We start from the raw sequence: 21,432 nt of genomic DNA, 5'->3' as shown, positions 1-21,432 counted from the left end.
CCTTACGTAAAAGAAGTTGAAAAATGTGAGATGAGAAAGTTTTGCTTGTTATCCAAAGAATAAATAGTACTGATAATACCTATATTTTCTAAAATTAAATGGTATTTTCTCATGTGGTTTGAGCATCTTTTGCTTTTTAGAACTTCAGGGGGTATCTGCCTATCATATATTGGCAAATGTCAAATCTAATAAAACATGGAAAACAGAAAGCACTAGAGAAAATGTAATCCATTTATCCAGAATATTACATTCCAGAAGTCAAGGGAGCAATTAGCTTTATAATTCTGGGAACCTTTTAGAATTGGATGAACCATGTAAGCTTCAGAGCAATTTACTTTGTATTTAAACTCAAGTTTAAAAATAGGTCCAGAAAATATGCTGCTGTGATGTGGGTAAAGAAAATGGAACACATGTACTGTATATCTCAAGGTTCATTTCTACATTATACCTTCAAAAAGAAAGGTGTTCAAATTCACACCCATCACATTTTGGGGAGGGAGAGTTAAGCAGCAAAGATGGCCAGTGGTGTGTTACTCTTTTTCACATAATTTTTCCATATGATTTTTAGAATAACTTGCTTTCTAGATTTTATATCTGTACATTATTAGGAATCTTACCCTGTTTTCTAGGATCTGAGTGTATATATTCTTCTGTACACACAGAAGTATTATGAGCATTTGTTAAGCATCTAGCCAGAGTTTAAGAACTTTGGTTTCATTGGAAGAGAATAAAATGCATACCATTCTCCTTAATCTTTGGGGGATTAAAACTGCATTAAGATTTGTTCATTGGTTAGATTTATATCATGCTTTTTGTTCAGGAGTGACACTCCTTCCTCCCATTTTTCCCCAGATTGAGAAGTAAGAGGTAAGTTATTGGCTCGAAGTCAACGAGTGAGCTATTGTGCCTGTGGGTGGACAAACCTGCTCATTAGACATAATCAAAAATTGCAGAAGGAAGCAAAAAAACGTGTCCAGTAGAGTTCATTTTAATAATGAGGTATACTCATTATAAATCAAGTCGATAATTGTCATGAGTACTGGTGGTGAGCAGGAGGGGGCCCCTATCCAGGGGGGAAAACACATGCATAGTACTGAGGAGTTGAGCAGCCATTCAAAGAGACACAGAACAGACCCACCTTGACTGTTGGGGTTTATCTGTCTGGGTTTTTCCCACGCTTCTTCAGTTTGTTAGGATTTTCTGTCTAATGTAGCAGTAATAAAGCACTAGAGACCTATTCCTTGTCTCGACGTGGTTCCTGGCTGTTAGGACAATAATGTTGGGAAAGATGGAAGGAAAGAGAAGAAGAGAATGACCAGCAGCAAGGTGGGTGGACTTAGTTATAGCAACAGTGGGTAGACGATTGGAAGACCTGAAGGGCCAGGTTAGGGATAGTTCCTCCTGGAGGAAATTTATCCATGTTGTTGCTACGTCTCAACACCAACTTGTTGGCGCATAATCAATCAACCATTCATTATAACAAAGATAGCTCAGCTAATATGGATGGCAGTAAAAAATACACTTTTGGTAGAATGAGACCTTCCAAGCCTGATAAATACAGTATTATTTTATAATGAGCTAAAGAGGTGAGAATAAAGGGATATGGTCATAATGTCTCATTCACTCCGAAGTACTCAGTCAGGATTGAATCCTCTGCAGTAAGTGGCCAGATCTTGTCCTAAAATACTCAGGGTCATGGACTGAGGGTTTTCAAGAAAGATAACCCTCAAGATTTTCCCCATTAAACTCTGCTCTGTATATTCATCTATCATACAGCTTCTGCTTATCAAATATGCAGTTATTTTCTTATAATACATTTAATCAATAACTGAGATTATTGAGAAGAAATGGATTTCAGTGTCAGGAAATTGAATTTTGTGTATAAAGCCAGGACAAGAATACAGAAGAACTTAATCCCATTCACGGAATCTGTCAGTCTTTGGCTTTGTTTTTCACTGAGCCACATAGTTTATTTCCTTCCCTTGGTGGAAGATTTTTCTTCTTTGCCTCTTATTTTCACATAAATTGCTAAGTAGATACCAGAGGCTTGGCATCTCCTGTGGTGAACATCTCTCTGGGCTTCTGGACTCTCTCCCTTTCCTTTGAAGATCCCATAGCCACTGTCATTATCTTTTCCCTTGGGAAAACAGCTGAAATCTGACCTCTCTAGTCCCTGTAACATACCACCGGACATAATAGCAAGAATGGCACAATCAGAGGTAGAAGACAAATTCAATAAAAAGCATCTTCATCAATAATAAAACCAACTCAGATACAAGCAAAATCAAATGATGTTTGTATACAGTTGCTTAGTTAGAATTACAAATCCGTATAGGATTGAGAGAGTTGCTTGGAAAAATGCAAATTTGTATTTAGAATATAAGGCAAATTATTCTTCCTAATTTTTCATATCTTCTTTTCACCAATAGTTTTTCACAAAATCAAATTGTTTTCTTCTGTTGTAGTCAAAAATAAATATGAAATCATAGGCCTTATTGTCTTTTTCAATTATTTCCCATACATTCACTAAACAGTATTGCTTCAATCATTATGTTGTTCCCTCCCTCTCTATACCTAGGTCTAATTACCTACCTAGCTAAGAAAATGGAGTTTAATGCAGCTCTCTGCATCGAGAGCCAGTTTGGTGTAGTGGTTAAGGCATCAGGGTAGAAACTGGGAGACTGTAAATTCTAGTCCCACCTTGGGCACAAAGTCAGCTGGGTGACCTTGGGCCAGTCACACATACTCAGCCCTAGGAAGGAGGCAAGGGCAAACCACTTCTGAAAAACCTTGCCAAGAAAACTGCAAGGACTTGTCCAGGCACTGTCCGAGAATCAGACACGATTGAACAGATTAAAAACAAAAACAAAAGAAAACCCATTGTGCTCTGGTAGATATTGAAGAACATTGACTCCCCTGTTAGATTAATTTGAGATGTTTCATACTGGCATTGTAAGTTGGCCCATGATGACAGTATATACCAAAAATCAGTATAGGTTATCACCACTACCCTGAAAGCTGCTATTTCAGAGTACAGTGTAGTAACATTCATACATTGATTTTGTTTAAACTTCATACCTTTCTTTTTTCAGTATCTTATCAACTTCATCCAACCATGACTTTGTTTTCTACTTCCTCTCAATCTCCCTTTATATATTTGTTTTGTGATTCAATTTTCATTCATTCTATCTTATGACTGAGTCTTAAGGGGTCTTAAGTCTTATTAATTACTCATTCTTGACCTCATCTTTTCTTGTTTCACCACACATTTCTTAAATAACCCATTTGCACTTATTGAACAGATTAAAAAATAAAAGTAGTGGCATCAGAGGGATTGGGAGGGGGGAGATCGAGGAGCATAATGGAAAGCAGGATGACTCTGCATCCCCACAGTCACATAAAGTACATCTTCAGTCCAGTGCTTTAACTCTGCTAGCATGAAGATATTCTAATCTTTTATATTGTGCCTCTATCAAGATATATGGAACTGACTAAGATGTGTGCTGGAAGGCTGTTCAAATTGTTAAGACTGCCCTGAGCTAATTCTTAATGGAAGTGTTTTATTTAGGTACTAGCAACTTAGTGGAATGATATGAAGAAAACTTTTATGATGATGATGATGATGGTGACATGGCCATCTTCATGTCATTGTGTTATACCATTTTTATATTAATCAGTTGTGGCAGTATGCTGGCTGACCAGCAGCAGGAAGAACAGTTTGATGATTAAGGCCTATTGATCACTGAGAGAAAGATTTGTCTGAATTGTACCATTTTAACCTGCAGGCTGAGCTCATGAGGTTCTATATAGAAAATTAGAATATTTGGCAAGAAGTTCTAAATTAGTGTTGATGCTAACATGCAATTTTTTTTTATGTGCAGGAAGTTATTTTGCATAAACGAACATTTAATCAGATAGTAGGTGTGAACTCACACAAAGTAATATAGTTTTGACTATTTATGGCGTCAGTTTATTTTATTTTATTTATTTATTTAATTAATTTTTATCCCGCCTTTATTATTTTTACAAATAACTCAAGGCTGTGAACATACCAAATACTCCTTCCTTCCTCCTCCTATTTTTCCCCACAACCACCACCCTGTCAGGTGAGTTGGGCTGAGAGAGTGACTAGCCCAAGGTCACCCAGCCGGCTTTCATTGCTGTTCTGTTGTGGAACCAGGATTTTGTAGAACTGCATTTTATGTATTTTGGCATTTGTCAAATATTGTCTAAGTGTGTTTATTTTGTGGAGTCTTTTTCAACAGAGGTTGAAAATACCAATTACCATAATACTAGGAACTCCATCTACTACACTTCAGACTGATTCTTTGAATGCAGTTGATAACATTAAGCACATTAGGAGTCTAGACATTACTAAAACATTGGTCATCTGCTCATTTCTAAGTTGAAATAATAGGATGCTAGAATTTTAGAGGAACTGAGGAGCCTTATGATGAAGGTGAAAGAAGAAAGTGCAAAAGCTGGTTTGCAGCTAAACCTCAAAAAAACCAAGATTATGGCAACCAGCTTGATTGATAACTGGCAAATAGAGGGAGAAAATGTAGAAGCAGTGAAAGACTTTGTATTCCTAGGTGCGAAGATTACTGCAGATGCTGACTGCAGTCAGGAAATCAGAAGACGCTTAATCCTTGGAAGAAGAGCAATGACAAATCTCGATAAAATAGTTAAGAGCAGAGACATCACACTGACAACAAAGGTCCGCATAGTTAAAGCAATGGTGTTCCCCGTAGTAACATATGGTTGCGAGAGCTGGACCATAAGGAAGGCTGAGCGAAGGAAGATCGATGCTTTTGAACTGTGGTGTTGGAGGAAAATTCTGAGAGTGCCTTGGACTGCAAGAAGATCCAACCAGTCCATCCTCCAGGAAATAAAGCCAGACTGCTCACTTGAGGGAATGATATTCAAGGCCAAACTGAAATACTTTGGCCACATAATGAGAAGACAGGACACCCTGGAGAAGATGCTGATGCTAGGGAGAGTGGAAGGCAAAAGGAAGAGGGGCCGACCAAGGGCAAGGTGGATGGATGATATTCTAGAGGTGACGGACTCGTCCCTGAGGAAGCTGGGGGTGTTGACGACCGACAGGAAGCTCTGGCGTGGGCTGGTCCATGAAGTCACGAAGAGTCGGAAGCGACTAAACGAATAAACAACAAAAAAAAGAATTTTAGAAATGTGATTTCCAAACCTCTCGTGCTTGTTTAATTAAGACTTTTTTTAGAAAAAGGTCCAACTTGGGAAATGGCTTCTGCAAATCTTGTGGACTCAATTTCTGTTCTATAAAACAACAGTGCAGTTTTTGGTTAGCCTAGCCAGGCCTAGGAAATGTTGATGCTTTCTGTGTTTCTGTCTGGTGACCTCAATTTTTTTGATGTTTCAGAATTATGGCCATTGCATTCTTGGGTCAACTGAACAATACTAATAAAAATATTTAAATATTTATTAATATTATTTGAATTATAATTCTGATTTTTTTTGTTTGATTTTTAGATTTTTAAACTAAAGCTAAAATGTTAAAAAAAAATAAAAATGAGCTACAGAAAGTGATAAAGATATTGCAATTAGCTAGTTTTGTGTTTTCCCTTTATTCAGTTTCCTGTTGGCTATTGATTTAAACAGAAAATCACGAATTACTTTTATTATAAACATAAAGGTTTTTCAAGAACTCTCAGTTTTCTTAGTAACTATGAAGCTTTTTGTTTTGCATTAAAGAACAAGGTGATACAGTATTCGCTACACAGGGGGAGGGAATTAGTTTCTGAAGACAGTGCAGTGTCCATAAAACACAAATTTGGGTGAACAACCCTAATGTAAATCCTCTCTGCTATTTCACACAAATCAACAGGCAATATTCTTTTGAAGTATTTTCACTGATAGATTGAGCATCTTAATTATTGTTGTACAAGACAGAAAACACACACACCCTTGTGAAGAATTAAATCAAAGTGGTGCTATCAAACAATTGTTTAATATTAGAGATCTCCCTATATAAGATTGTCTATGATTTTTTCCCTATTGCATCCCAAATCAGGTTTTCCGCTCAGAAGTCTCATTTTAAAAAGCAGAGTCGATCAACCAAAATAGCTGTGGAAGCCTATGAAACTTCTCAGAGAATTTGTGAAAAAGCTGTTTTTTCTAGCCTCAGCACATCTTTCAACATGCTGGAACCTGTCTTGCAAACATTTTGTGTACTTTTTGCATCTGTCAGCTCATGACAATCCAGTTCCGGAAGGACACTACAATTTTGTTAAAGACAACTAAACAGATGATGAAATTATTAAAGGAAGATATCAAACTGAAAGTCTTCCTGTATGGAAGGCAAGTCCAGGTGGCTCAGTTTGTGGCTTAGGATGTGGGTTTCTTCAGGCGTAATTGTTCCAGATGCTGTGAAAATAAGTTGAATATGCAAAACAACAAATATTCCCAAATTTCCCCTTCACCTCTCTTCTCCTCATGCTCTGCCCTTTGCCTCTTTTATGAAAGGATATCTCAAATTTCTTTCTGGTGTTGATATGGATAATATGAATGCCAGTGCGTTTATATGTAAGGACAGATGGTAGTCCTTCAGATGGTTATTTCTACCATCCTTTCAAGCAGCAAGGAAGATTAACCATCCGATTCACCCTGAGATTCATCCTCAGATCAGTAGTAGAATGCAGGATAATTAGGAATGCCCCTTTGGGCAGGAAGCTGCCAATGTTGTAAGTTTGATTTTGGACCTGCCTTTTGTTGGGCTGTGACTAAGGAAAAACTATTCTCTAGATGTAGAAAGGGCAATCACTTGAAAGACTAGCCTACAGCTAATCACAGTCTTATTTTTCTATTTACTTTTTAAATTTAGATTTGCTGCCCTGGTGGAATTGCAATCAGGTTCTGTTGCTATTGTGCTTTTAAATTATCATAAATTATGTTTGTATTGTTAATGGTTCCAAAAGTCCTTCTGAAGCAGAATGACTCACAGAGTAAAATACACCCATATTTCTACTGACCAAAAGCAGAATTATCTTTTGTAGGTTTTGAAAGGTAGCAATAAAACTACCTTTTTATTACTCACCTTGATCACCTTGATTGACCAACTGTCGCCGGACTGAGTCCTGCTGGTCGCAACTCGCTTTCCATTTGTTTTGAATCCTGGCTTTTCTTCTCCAGGTTCAGCCAAAGTCCTTGACTATTGGATCTTCCCATCTCTTTGGAGGTCGGCCGATAGGTCTTTTTACTTCTCTTGGATACCATTCATTCATTATTACTACCTCAGTAAAAAATCTGCAAAATGCAGAAGAGATTGTATTAATTAATAACACTGCATGAGGTTTCAAACACAGTCACCGATTACAAAAAAATACTGCATGGTAGAAAATAGAAAAGAAATCATGAAATGTCATACAGATGACATCTAAATACACAAAGCTATATCCTTGCCTGGCAGGTTGTGTGCTACTGCTGTTTCCATTGATATTCTCTAAGCATACAGTCTTTGAAATTGTTGTACTTCTGCATCCTTTAGGGTTCCTATCAATTTTTTCTCACAAGAACAGACATGCTTCAACCACATAATACTTATCATTCAGAACAATAGCATCAATAAAGATAGGTGAGCCTCTCATAAAAGAATTGCCCTCTCTCCGATCCAACCCCTGTTGAGAGGCTTCCTAAAATATGGAATTCTACTTAACTCCTTAACTCTACTTCTCCTCAACAATTCCTCTTATGTTAATTAAAATAAAGAATATCTGGCTTCCTTTCAAATTCATCCAAACAGGTTTTTCAAGATTAGAACATCAAGCTTTTGCTTAGAGTACAGGGACTATGCCAAGTCCAACAACAATAAAGTGAAACTATAAGAACTGACACCATTAGCCCCAATACTGACCCAACTCATGCATAATTGGAATATGCACAATTTAGGTTTATTGAGAACAAGTGTATAGAACAGAAGAAAGCTGCGATTAAAAGATTCCCACCTAAACTCATTAAAACTTTCCATGTCATGCCCTACTCCCCCCTCCTTTCTCTTTCTCACCCAACCTCTAACGGTCAGCCATACCAGCCACAGATGTCTCTGGCAGTACGACCTTGACTCCCCCTTTTCCAGCCCAAACAACAGTGATTCACACTCCTTGCAATTCCCACCTCCCATCTTCTTTGTTGACACATGTTCATCCATCATTGCAGACGAACATGATCAGAAGATTCAACAATCTGACAACTAATAACTCCATAACAGGAGCAGATAAGACAACCTTGAGAAGTGCCAGACATCTCTCCGCATCTGACCTCTTAACTCTTTCATCTCCTTCCACTCTTCCAGAAGAAATTTAAGTTATTAATGCCTTCTCACAAGTCTCAGGAAAAGAATAAACTGCCACTCTTAAGAGACTTGAAATGTTAAAACCAGACCTTTCTAAATTGCTTTCAGACATAAGCTTAGTGAATCCAGCTTCATCCAGTAACCCCATGATAGTGACTTCTCTGAAACACTTGGCACAACTTTACAATTCTAAAAAAAGCACTTTTTCAGGAGACTTAGAATATAGACCCTGTAGAATTAGGTAGTTACTCTGCATTCTCCCTGATTCTAATATCCAGCCAGAAAGGCGGATATCCTCTTGGTGGAGTTAGTACCCTAGTTTGCTCCAAATTCTGCATCTCTGTCTTTTCCCCCACTTTCTGTGACTCTTTAGCATTGGTCATTGATTTAAAAACTGATGCTTGCAAGATTGATGCCAGCCCTACTAGGTAGACCAGACCAAGAAATCAATTCCATAGGAAGGCTAAAAGTACTTTTACTGAGATTTGCTATAATAATAGAATCTTGCAAGCCTGATTATGTTTTACCTCCACCTCCTCCTTGCAGTTCAGTGAATTGGGAAGGTTTCTGTCTGTCACTTCCAAACATTGTCTGGATGTTCTGGACTTAAACGTTTTGTCTCTTTTTGCCATGGCAATGGAGCTTGAATATCTCCATCAAGATCATCTTCCTTACTCTCTACACCAAATTCAGAAAGGATTATTTCAGGTGATTTCTCTTCTACATTAGGGCTGAATGATGAATTCTTCCTTTAATGTTTTAATATCCCACATTCTTTTCCCCCCAGACCACCCACCCTTGCACAGCATTGCTGTAAAGACAAAGGCACTAAAACTGGGAGCTGGAGACTGCTTCAAATGGCTATGAAATTTGGGCTCTCAATATTAAATGTCTCATTCCAAGGAAGCACTGAGGGAGAATTTACTTTCTGGGGAGGCAGAGGGGCAATACAATCCTTGATTATATGTTAACTTCATACAGTCTTATGGCCCACTGTAAAGATTTTACCATAGCCTCTCACTTAGATAATGATTATCTCCCATTGATAAGTTCTTTCAAGCTCATTCTGAGATACGAAATTCAACCTCAGCAACCTCAAGCTGATCCCTCATCTGACAGGTATTTTCAACCTACAGTATATGGTCAAACAAATCTACGGGTGCTGCCATCCAGTTCCCAAATTCCCTGAAAGGCTCTCAGCTATCAACATTAAGGGAACCAGCAGTCAAGAAATACACTGTAGGGTAGCAGTTGGAAGGTAGCAATGGAGGCCTTGGAAAAGATATTGAGATGCCATGATATCTCTATACCTACGAAGGTCAGAACTGTTCAAATAATGGTTTTCTAGAGAAGCAAAAGTTGGGCTTTGAAGAAGCAGGAGTTTGAACTCGTGTTGGAGAAGATTCCTGAGAATACTATGGGTTGTCAGAAAAACAAACAAATCGATCATAGAACAATTCAATCCAGATGCTGGGAAAGATGGCAGGAAAGAGAAAAAGACTCCAGCAGCAAAGTGAATAGATTCAATTACAGCAGCAGTAGGTGCACCATTGGAAGATCTGAAAAGGCATGCTGGGGATCCTAGTCTGTATATATATGGTCACTAAGAGTCGACATCAACTTGAGGGCACATAATCATCAATCATGAGTGCTGCAGAAGAGGCCCTGGTAATCCTAGGTTTTTTCAAGAAATTATTAGCTCCACAGAGGCATGTTTAAAGTCCAGTTCCGCTCCTGCATGGGTTAATTGTAACAAAGGCTCCAAACCCTGGTGTCACAAAGAATGTGTCTCAGCAAGGGCTGGATCAGTTTCTGCCTACAGAGCAGTGAGACATTATAGCAAACATTCCCGAAGGATCATCTGTTCATTGAAAAAGGAGTACAACCAGTTTTTCCTGAGAAAAAAGAAGCAGACCTGGGAAAGGCTCAGCTGTTCTCAACAAAAATCATAGCCTGTTCTGGCATCTTGCAGCCACTAGACCTATTTCCAGCTCTAGCAATTTAATCCTGCCTGAGACCTGGTCCACCCACTCTCATGACTTATTTCAAACATCAGTCAGCAGAGGAAGTGTAGGGTTCCCAATTTCTGACCCCTTACCTGAGTGTCTATCCATTATGCTTCCAATCTTTAAGAAAGGAGATAAAAATGATCAGGCTAATAATCACCCAATTAGCCTGCTCTGTATTATTAGCGAACCCTATGCAAAACCTCTTTATAATTAACTTGTCATTGGATGATCCAGGAGAACATCCTAACCAGAGAACAAGTAGGTTTCAGACCAGGTTGTTCAAGTATTGATCAGTGTGCAATCTTATACCATCTTGCTGAGAAACACTCAAGTTCCCCAAGAGGCTCTCCTTACACCATTTCTATCAACTGGAGGACAGCTTTCAACTCAAATCCCTGGGAGACTTTGGAGAAAGTTAGCTGCTGCTTCCATTCTTTCAGCTCAGTCCATCAATTCATATGCAATCCCCAATAGATACCTGCTGAGGGAATATAGCTCCCAACAGAGAAAAAAATCAGTCCATCTCTATCTGAAGAATGTTTGTGATATAATGCCTATCTTGTGGCCATGCGTCTTGGATCACACTCTACTTGAAATTAAGAACATTATATTTTGCCTTTGTGCCAAGAGAAATAAGGAAAAGTGTGACAGTGCACACAGTGGTCCTCTTTTTATAGCACTTAAAGCATATACACAGACTTAATTTACTTTGGCAGTAGAAAAGAGCCTTTTCTGTGGTAGTCCCAAGCTATCTCTGGATAAAGAGAGGACAATGGGGTCAGGTAAGGGTCTGGACAGGCTAAAAATTATTCTGCATAGCTACTTTCCTGTGGGTTAGGCTGACCACATGTCCCGTTTTGAACGGGACAGAACCTTTTTTTTTAACGTTTCCCGACCATCCTGTTGTTTTAATATAAATGTCAATTCTGTCCCGTTTTTTAAAAACATTGGAGCCTATTGGGAAAAGCAGGAAAAAATTGAAATTGAAATGGAGGCTGACTTGGCAGTAGTTCTCATTGGGAACTGCAGGAACAGCTGATTGGCGATAAGCAAGAGGAAGAGTCACTGCTGCCAATCAGTGCAGTGGAAGACGGTCGGAAAAGCGCGCCCAGCAGAAAAGAAGCCGATTGGCTCTCAGGCCAAAATGGCAGGAAGAAAATTAAAGGGTGCTCCAGAGAGGAACCGTTCGCTAGACTCCTTTGTTCCTGTCCTCTTGTCCCAGCCCACCGCCGCCCTCAGCCCTCCTGCGCTTCTCCAGCCTCCTGCTGCCTCATTCCTCTCCTCCATCCCAGCCCACCGCTGCCCTCAGCCCTCCTGAAACCTCTCTGCCCAACGCCACCCCTACACCAGCCTCTCTGGACCCAACCATTGCCTCACCTCCCCCTCCTGCACCTTCCCAGCTTACTGTCGATAACTTTTTTATCGTCTTTTTTGTGAATACGGAATATTACATAAGTTTAACCCCGTCCCATTTTGCCATCCCAATGTTCCATTTTTGTCTCAAGGAAATATGGTCAGCCTACTGAGGGTACATCTCTCAGTTCATCTCAACAAGACAAGTCAATGTGTTCAAGACTTCCTTTCAAGTGTTCAAGTTCCAGCAACAAGGTTATCTTGACTTTATAAGGATGATAATGAAATAAAAGAAGAAAGAAACATGAAAGAAAATAGCTAGGATTTCATGCCCAGTGAGGTTTTTGTTTTACAATTTTAGCCTGATCCAACTCATAGCTCAACCATTTATGAGATGGATTGGTAGAAGTTCTCTATGCATTATCCATAAAAAGAATGATTAAGTTTTTGTTTCAGTTTAGTGTCTGAAGGAAGGCATTACTGGATTAATAGAATCTTATTTTATATTTTAGTAATTTAATTTCTCCCACAGTGCTCCAGAGAACGTTGGGTATAGCTCCTGCATTTTCAGTGACTGACTCAGTAACAAAAACATAATTGATTGTAAACTATAGACATTCTCCAAACTGTCAGCCTTTGTTTTTATAGCAAATAGATTAAAACTCAAATTACTTTCAAACAGTAATTATTTCAAACTTCTTCTTTTGTTCTTCCAAAAATCCTGCCAGATTGGCCTTAAATAAAGTATTCTTAGGAGATACGTATTTTGTGTTCTTTATGTTTTTGTGATTTTACAAAGACTGAAGTATTTAAAATGGATTGAACTGGAACTCCTATGTACTCTTACCTTGGTAATGTTTGTCATAAAGGGTTTTTAGGCAACATGTTGATGTGTTCATATGTGCATGTACACATGTGTTTGTCTATGGATGAAGATATATTTTATCTTCAGTAGTACTTGGAATAGATTGTGCTTTGTAACATTTTTAATCATTTAAGCATATTTTTAAAAAGCTAAATGAACAGTGCTAAAGAAATTACCTTAGAGGGTTAATCTGAAAATAAATTCTGTTTTCCTGAAGATGTATTATCAAGTAGCATTTTAATTATTTTCATTTGGAAACATTAAGTACTTAAAATATATTAAAAAAAATTAGTCTGTACTAATACCTTTATGGATTATTTCAGCTGGCAGTACTCACATGTAATGATAAATTAGGAACCCTGACATAATAATGTAACAGGGTGAATTCACTGCCGACTAGTGCATGCAGCCTGTTTGCTCTGATGATTTTCCAGTTTCCTATCTGAACTCAGGATTATTGGTAAATGTACCCAAATAAGCCAGGATTCATAAATTCAATGCTGGTTGGAGCACGGCTAAATAGCCTACACATCTGGCTGCTGGACCTCACAAGGATTTCCCAGCAAGAAAAAGCAGCATGAACACTGAATTGCTATGCCATACGATTAAAAAAAAAAAAAATCAGTTATAACCCAAGGAAAAATTGGTACAAAATGTTTTAGAGATGGTATATAACTCTGTCAATAATTTCAAAAATATAAAAATCATATAATAAAAAATGGGAGTGTTATAATAAAGAAGGCACATGTTATCATATGCAGTGGTTAAGCAAAAACTCAAAAGTATTGGAAAGAAATATATAGGATTATACAAAAATTCTAACTTGAATTGAAACCTCCAATATTATTACTAGGATTTGTTCCAGAACATATAAACAAGAAATAGCATAATTTATTAAGATACAGACTGATGGCTTCAAGGACAAATCTGACATAACATTGGAAAAGAGACAATTCGCCAATTCATCAGACTGGGAAATTAAATTTGGGGGATATTTGCACAATGGAAGTTTAACTAAATTCAAGGAAGAATTGTCAGCCCTCTCAGGTAAACCAGACAGGAAACAAGACTAGATGGGCTCGCTCTACTTTACTGTAAGGCGACATTAACAGAATCTTGCAAGTCTGAAAGTCTAAGTCTCCTGCTGTCCCTTTTTACTGCCTGATCAGTTAGGGCAGATCCTTTCTAAGTTTCTTTCTCTGTCTATTACTCTGTTGCGGGATCCTTTGTCTTTTATCTGATTGTTCCCTAGGTAGCTTCTCTTCCCGCCTTCTTCCAAGGTCACCTTCACATTCCATCACAAGAATGGCTCCCTTCTATCCCATGTATTATACAACAAGGCAAAGGTAGACATTCTGAGTATGAGAATGTCTATGGGGAAAAAAAATTGAAATAGATGGAAGGATTTAAATAGAAGTCAGAAACATTTCCTAATATATTGGTTGTAGTCAATATCCGAAGTATAATGGGAGGGAACAGAACAATCTTTAAGCAAATGATGTTCTAGTGATTCTTACTCTTTTTTTAATTTGTTCATATTTTTTGTTCTTTTTCCTCTTTTACGTATTAATAGTAAGCCGTTTCTTTTAAAAAGCATTCACTGCAATATATTATTTCTTAGTTTTATTGTATGCTCTATACTATATTACTTGTTATTCCTGATACTTGTATTCTGCATAGTGTTTAATAGCAATTTGTGGAATCAAAGATATTCAGATATTTGACATCACTTATGAATATAGAAAAAATGTAATTTCATCACATTTGTAAATACCCTGTTATTTACCTGATTTTATTTCAATATTTTTCTGTTTTTTCTTTCTTGTTTATATATTCTTTTTAAAATGCTCAATAAAATATTTTTTTTTAAAAAAAGAGTAAGACTGCTAAGGAATGACAAGTAGAGGGAGAAATGGGACTTGTTTCTATCTGAGTAGAAGTTACTCAGTTACTTCTATCTGAGTTGAAGTTACATTGATTAATTTTAAATAAAAGTGTTGGAATTTCATAGATGCATGCATTTATGACACTTAAGAAAAAATTCTGGTTGTAAATCCATCTGAAAAGGGCTTTCACATTAAGTTAACACTTACTGTGTGTGCCTGTGTGTGCTTATTGGATATTTTCAAGAAAGACTAGACAGACATCTGAGGTGCTTTCATTTGAATTCCAGCAACGAGCAAGGGTTGGACAAAACAGCCCCTTCCACCTCTGTAGGGCTGGTGGAATATTCTCTCTCTCTCTCTCTCACACACACACACATGCTTTGACTTCCCTTCCTTTTCATTCTGTTTCTTCTCAGTCTTACTGAATTCTTTCAGCATTGGATGATATTCCTGGGACTGAGACAAGTATATTCCTTAATTTACAGAAATGTTTAATCATAGTCCAGTTTATTTCCTCTGGAAAGACTACTGTCTCATTTCTTTCTTGATCCAGACTAAATCCCATTGTACCAAATGGAACATATTAGATCCTACAACTGAGCTAAATTATATTACATGTTTTCTTTTTTGTTAGTCAGAGGATTTATACAGTTCACTTACATAGTTATTTTGAGAATGAGTAATGTACTGTTTACTTCTCTTTTGTGTTTCTTTCATGTTTCTTTTTTATTTCATTATCATTCTTATAAAGGATGGTAGAAATCAGAATAATTTTTTTTAGTGTGTACAGACCAACATACTGTGATGATTCCAGGTTAATGTAAGATTTTACAAGAAAACACTGAGAAATTATCAAAATCAGGACAGGAAAAACTGGCTTCAGTTAGCTATTTCTGTTTTTATTGGAATTTTGAGGTCTGCACACGGTATCTCAGGGACAGAACTAGTTATCTACTGAACCCCAGGAGCTCTAGAAAGGGCATGCACATCACAGAAAGTTTTAACATTATTTGCTTATTTGGGGGTTGGCACGTGGTGTGAATCATTGTGGTTTGCAGATTGTTGTAGACCATGATTATGGTGCATGATGACATGTGGATCTTGCTATACACTGTGATGTGCTGCATACGAAAATAAAAACTACACTTCTGTTATTACAAATCCAGGATTCTAGCATCTAATTTTTAGACACAAAATTACTGGTATTAATCTACTGGGAATTACAGTCAATCGACTGAAGATAACTGAGAGGTCTAGGTAAAGGTAAAGGTTTCCCTTGACGTAAAGTCCAGTCGTGTCCGACTCTAGGGGGCGGTGCTCATCTCCGTTTCAAAGCCTTGGAGCCGGCGTTGTCCATAGGACACTTCCGGGTCATGTGGCCAGTATGACTCACGGAACGCCGTTACCTTCCCGCCGAAGCGGTACCAATTAATCTACTCACATTTGCATGTTTTCAAACTGCTTGGTGTGCAGAAGCTGGGACGAGCAACGGGAGCTCACCCCGCCGCGCGGTTTCGAACCGCCGACCTTCCGATCGACAGCTCAGCGGTTTAACCCGCAGCGCCACCGCGTCCCATAACTGAGAGGTCTACCCATCATTTATATCATGTTAAGTACTCTTAGTTTTCCTGGATCCATATTTTTGTCCCTTTTTGGAAAATAGGGTTAATATTCATCTATCTTAGATTTTCTGGAAACCTTCTTACACAAAAGCTTGTAAAGAATACACATAGAAACTATAATTTGTGACTGAAGTTGAAACTTAATTTTCCTGAACCAATAGCTCTATTTGTATTAACTGTACTTTCAATTACCATTTCAAATAACTTTAAGAGATGCCCTTCATAGAATTACGATTTTTGACATTAAAGGAATTTCCATAAAAATACAGAACTCAGATATTAGTTACTTACTATTATTAGTTACAATATGAATTACCATCAAAATGTCACTGGTCTGTTTTTAAGTGTATCAGGCCATTGCTAATGATCTGACTGATATCAGGATACTACTTTTTATTTATTTATTTATTTATTTATTTATTCATTCATTCATTCATTCATTCATTCATTCATTTGATTTCTATAGCTGCCCATCTCATCAAGTGACTCTTTTACTGATAGAACAAACACAATTCAATAACAACTACATCTGAAGAAGAATGGACTTCACAAATGACCAAGAAGCAGAGTAGTTACCTTGGGTGGAATGAAGTGGTAGAAGAAGTATATGCAACATAATTAAACAGATTAGGTTTTATTTATATATTAGTACATTTTATGGAAACTTAATAGGAATATTTTTTTCAACATAATGCATAAAACAATGTGAAAAAACAATAGCAAAGGATCTTACAACATATATGTTTATTATGGTGTAAGCTATTGTGGGCTTTAGACTGTTTCAGAAGAGACATCTGATGAAATGGACTGTAGTTTATTAAAATGTATACCACAATAAATTAGTCATCAAGGTATTACAAAAATATAAGAAAAGGTTTTTGCAAACAAATAGATTAAATGCACAGAAAGATAGCTTTATTATATTTAATTTATATTTATGCAATAAAACTGATTCATTCATAAGGTATGTGGCAATATTTTATTTCAGTTTCCCCACCCCACCTCCTGAAGCAAGCCACTTATTTCAACATACAATGGCTACCTCTGGTACCAGAAAACCACTTAAGTACGGTAGGAGGTTTATTTTCCCAAAGAAGGAAGAGGTGGTGGTGGTGGTGGTGACAGAATCATTCTGGGAACAGGATAAAATCAAAGTTTAATTTTCGGAAATTATCTGAGAAGTAGGGACGCGTCTTCTGCTGTGAAACAGAGATGAGCACCGCCCCCTAGAGTCGGACACGACTGGACTTAATGTCAAGGGAAACCTTTACCTTTACTTATCTGAGAAGTATTTCAGCACATATATGCTCTAGCTTTCTTCTTCATACATGTATTTGGTAGAAAAAAGTGAAGATGCTTGCAAGTCCATTGAAGAAATTCAAATTATCATAGTAAATGGAATAGATGAATCAAACTGAAGAATTTGAGAGAGTAAAGGAATTTCAGAGAAGAGGCAGGAGTACTGAAGTACATTAAGCACTTTGAAAAAGAATGGGAGAGAACAATTTAAGGGTCTTGCTGGAGGAGAAATTTTTTAGTTATTCAGAGATGAAAGCTACAACATTTGGTCTTCGATTAGGTATCTGGAGGAAAAAAGGGAGAAATCAAATATAAAGCTGACATAGAGAAGAAGAAAATTAATCAGGATTAACAAAAATATTGGAGAGACAGATGCTGATTTTATGTACTTCATCAGACCCTCTGAAACCAATTAGAATATAGGCAGCTTACAGAACTTGTGTAGTAAAAACAAGAAACACAGTCAGAGTAAAGTTTGTTAAAGGAGTAAATAAAAGACTAAAATTATCGAATTGCAAAAGAATGGCATTGCTATTTGCAATGAATTCATAAAGGCTCTTTGGAAGAGCCACATTTTCACCTGCATCTGGAAGGCTAAGAGGGTGGCGGCCATCTGCATTCCAGGGGGCAAGCTATTCCAGAGTTGCTAAAGAAAATACCCAACATTAGGCCCCTTCATGCCATACCTCCTTGTAGGTGGGCACTCTAATTGGATGGGGAAAAGCTATAAGGAAAAGGTAGTCCTTAGGATACCCAGTTCAGTGTAGTGGTTAAGGCACCAGGCTAGAAACTGGGAGACTGTGAATTGTAGTCCTGTCTTAGGCACAAAGCCAGCTGGGGGACCTTGGGCCTCTCTCTCTCTCTCTCTCTCTCCATCTCTCAGCCCTAGGAAGCAGGCAAGGGCAAACTACTTCCAAAATCTTGCCAGGAAAACTGCAGAGATTTGTCCAGGCAGTTGCGAGGAGTCAACACTGACTCAAAGGCACAAAAAAAAAAGAAGATACCCAGGCCCCGAGTCATATAAGGCTTTCTAGGTAGTGACCAGCACCTTGAATTATACTTGGAAACATAATTAGTGCAGCTCACACAGCAGAGTATAATGTGGAAGTACCTTGACTGACCACTGAACTTGTGGTCACTGTGTTCTGGACCCACTGAACCTTCTGGATGATCTTCAAGGGCAGCCCCATGTACAGTGAATTACAGTAACCTAATCAAAAGATGACAAAGGTATGAGTGACCACCTTCAGTGCATGTCTTTCCAGGTAAAGCTTTGGCTGACTGACATAAAGCTATGCAAAAGCCATCCTGGACATGGTCTTGACCTGCTCTAGGAGCAGGAGCTATGAGTTAAGATGACCCCCATACTGCAAGCCTGCTCTTTCTAGGCTAACATGACCCCATCAAGAGCCAAAGATGGTAAAGTTATTGAATCAGTTGGCCTCTAGATCAACAGCCACTCCATCTTGTCTGGGTTGAATCTGAGCCTGTTTTCCCCATCTAACCCTGAGAGCCTCCAAACATTGGGTCTTCAACTGCATCTCCCAATGGGGCCAGGGTGAAAATGTATAACTGAGTATTATATGCATATGTTACTTCAAACCATACCCCAAATCATTCTCCCAGTGGATTCATGCAGCTGTTGAACATGATAGGGCAAAGGACTGAACCCCAAGATACTCCACAATGAGATGCCCAGGGATTCAGCCTTTCACCTCCCACAAACACGTTCTTGAGCTGTCCACTCAGGTAGGTGGACAATTACCATAACACCATGCCTCCAGCTTCTAACCTTTATGGTAATCCAGAAAGGTACTGTGAAATTGTTTTATAATGTGTTTTATATTGAAATTTTATATATTTATTGTTTTATATTGTAAACCACCCAGAGTTCCTCCGTTTGGAGGAGATGGGTGGTGACAAATTTGATAAATTAAATAAATAAATATTCTGGTTGACAATACCAAAAGACACTGAAAAATCTAGGAGGACACTAGATGGTCCTGCCACTTCCATCCAAGCCCTGCCATGGTTCACACGGAGTGATTAATGAGATTTCCATCCCATGCTCAAGTCTGAACCCATTTTGCCAAACAGATTGTCCAGATAGTCTCTATCATCCAAAATCCTCTGCAGCTGCAGCCTTACCACTTTCTCAATAACCTTTCCCTAAAAGTTGATAGTTACCTAGTTGTTTTGGATCCAGCCCTGGCCTCTTAAGATCTTCTCACAAATCCTCTTCCTTAGAAGGGGCATTGATTACGACGTGGATCAAGCTTCCAGTCCCCTCCCTAGCCACTTTTGATTAGCCAGAAGTGAAGGGAAGGGTTTCAGTACACAAGTAACAGAGGTAAGGTTGCAGAGGATTCTGCCCACTTCCTTGGGATTCTGTTAGATAACACCACAAGATGCTATTTCTGTCATCTCAATAGATTCTGTCCATCTGGCTTCCAACTTGGAGCAAATGCAATTAGTTTTATCCACAAAAAGCTCACATTTAGTTCAGAGTTCATTCTTTGGAAATGAGAAGGTATCCATGAGGAATTATGGGAAGTAGGGATGGAGATTTCTTAATAAGGATGTTCTTGTTCATCATATCACCCCAGTTGAGAAGAAAAGAGATACTTCTAGAGAACAAGAATGTTTCCTTCCCCCCCCCCTTTAATCAGGAAGTAAAGCACGTGTATTAAGCCGGACACATCCTTCATGTTTGATTTTATTACTTCTAATCCAGCAGAAGGTTGGAAAGAAATTATTTAAAGTTGCTTAGGACTTTGTGCACCTGTGGGATAGTTCTGTGAAAAGAACCAAATCTGATGGAGCTTCGAAGCCCACATATCACCCAGTGGAACCCTATGAGACAGGCATCTAGGCAATGACTCAGAATGTTGCTGACCCCTCCAGTCTAAGACTCCTCCTTTGTCACATGACCCAGAATGGAGCTGCTATTTGGAGAGAATTCTGAAAGCTTTGTTTTGGAGGCTCTCCCTACTTCATTTGTGTTTTAACTGATATTCTGTGTATACGAATCTGCCTAATATATGGAAAGCTATGCCTCATTTTCTGTTGGCTCTGTTTTACTTCAATACTGATAAACATCTGACTACTTGTTTTTTGCAATTTCAGGGCCCAATGGGAAGCTGTAGCAAAAGACTTATTTTTGCCCTCAGGTTCAGGGCCTCTTTCCACAATTTTCCTCCCTCTTTCTAGTCCCCCCACCTTCCAAGTGACATTTAAAAGGCTCTAAATATTGAGCATCTTAACCTCTTTGTTTGTTTGTACTTCATCAAATCCCCAAGTTTCCTGGTAAATAATAACCCTTCTCTTTTCTCTACATCCTGTTTTGACTCAGGATTGGAGGAAGGAGGAAGACTGCTTTGTCCATGAATAGGAGTTTGGATTTTAAGTGACCCTCCTTCTTCTCAGCTTAAATAATGATGTTCAACTGGCAGAATTTAAAACAAACAAACAACCACCACCACAAAATCAGTCCACATTCAGTTAGCACAATTTGCCAAAGGGATGTAAAGGATACTGCAACTAGATAAGGAAGTCAGATCGCAAAAAAGAACGGAATGATTGGCCAGAAAATGAAAAGGTAATGACCAAATCTTTAAGATAAGGGATGTGATTGATTTCAGCAGCCTATCAATACTGCAGAAATAGTTTTGAAATCCCACTGAACAAAATATACCCCGCTTACTGGAATAGGTTTTGATGTTAAGTCTGTGGAAAAAAAAAATTTCTTTAAAAGGCTGCATAGTGGGCAGAAAAGATATTGCCCTTTCTTCATGTTAGAGGCTCTATTATTTCCATCTTAAATTGTTCCGATATAAAAAGCTTTGCCCCAAATTGTTTTTTAACACTTTAAATGTTCCTCTCTTCCCCAGCTCTTCCCTGGAACCTTTAGCTTGTTTTCCATATTTTGGGATAAAGAAAAACATAGATGGTGGTGGAAAGATACTACACATTAGAGTCTTGTTTGGAATCAGAAAAAAGGACAATAATAAAGAAAAAAAGACAATAATAAGCAGAGGGAGAGGGGACAGTATCTGGAAGCGGTATCAGGAAT

General features: G+C 38.1%; 1 protein-coding gene across 2 annotated transcripts in view; it reads left to right on the top strand.

Annotated features, from left to right (window-relative positions):
* Positions 1-21,432, top strand: part of SUPT3H (SPT3 homolog, SAGA and STAGA complex component) — a 268,160-nt gene that overhangs the window by 115,283 nt on the left and 131,445 nt on the right. Inside the window, exon 1 of one of the 2 annotated variants that reach the window (XM_063317336.1) lies at positions 1,308-1,326. The exons of the other annotated variant lie outside the window; for it this stretch is intronic. The gene's annotated coding sequence lies outside the window, so the exon portion shown is untranslated. Of the gene's footprint in view, positions 1-1,307; positions 1,327-21,432 lie in introns of those variants that run through there. 2 annotated transcript variants of the gene reach the window in all.

Source organism: Candoia aspera, chromosome 1 (assembly GCF_035149785.1).
Source record: "Candoia aspera isolate rCanAsp1 chromosome 1, rCanAsp1.hap2, whole genome shotgun sequence".
Lineage (NCBI taxonomy): Eukaryota > Metazoa > Chordata > Lepidosauria > Squamata > Boidae > Candoia > Candoia aspera.
The sequence above is the reverse complement of the archived record's forward strand: the minus strand, read 5'-3'. Positions and strand labels throughout refer to the sequence as shown.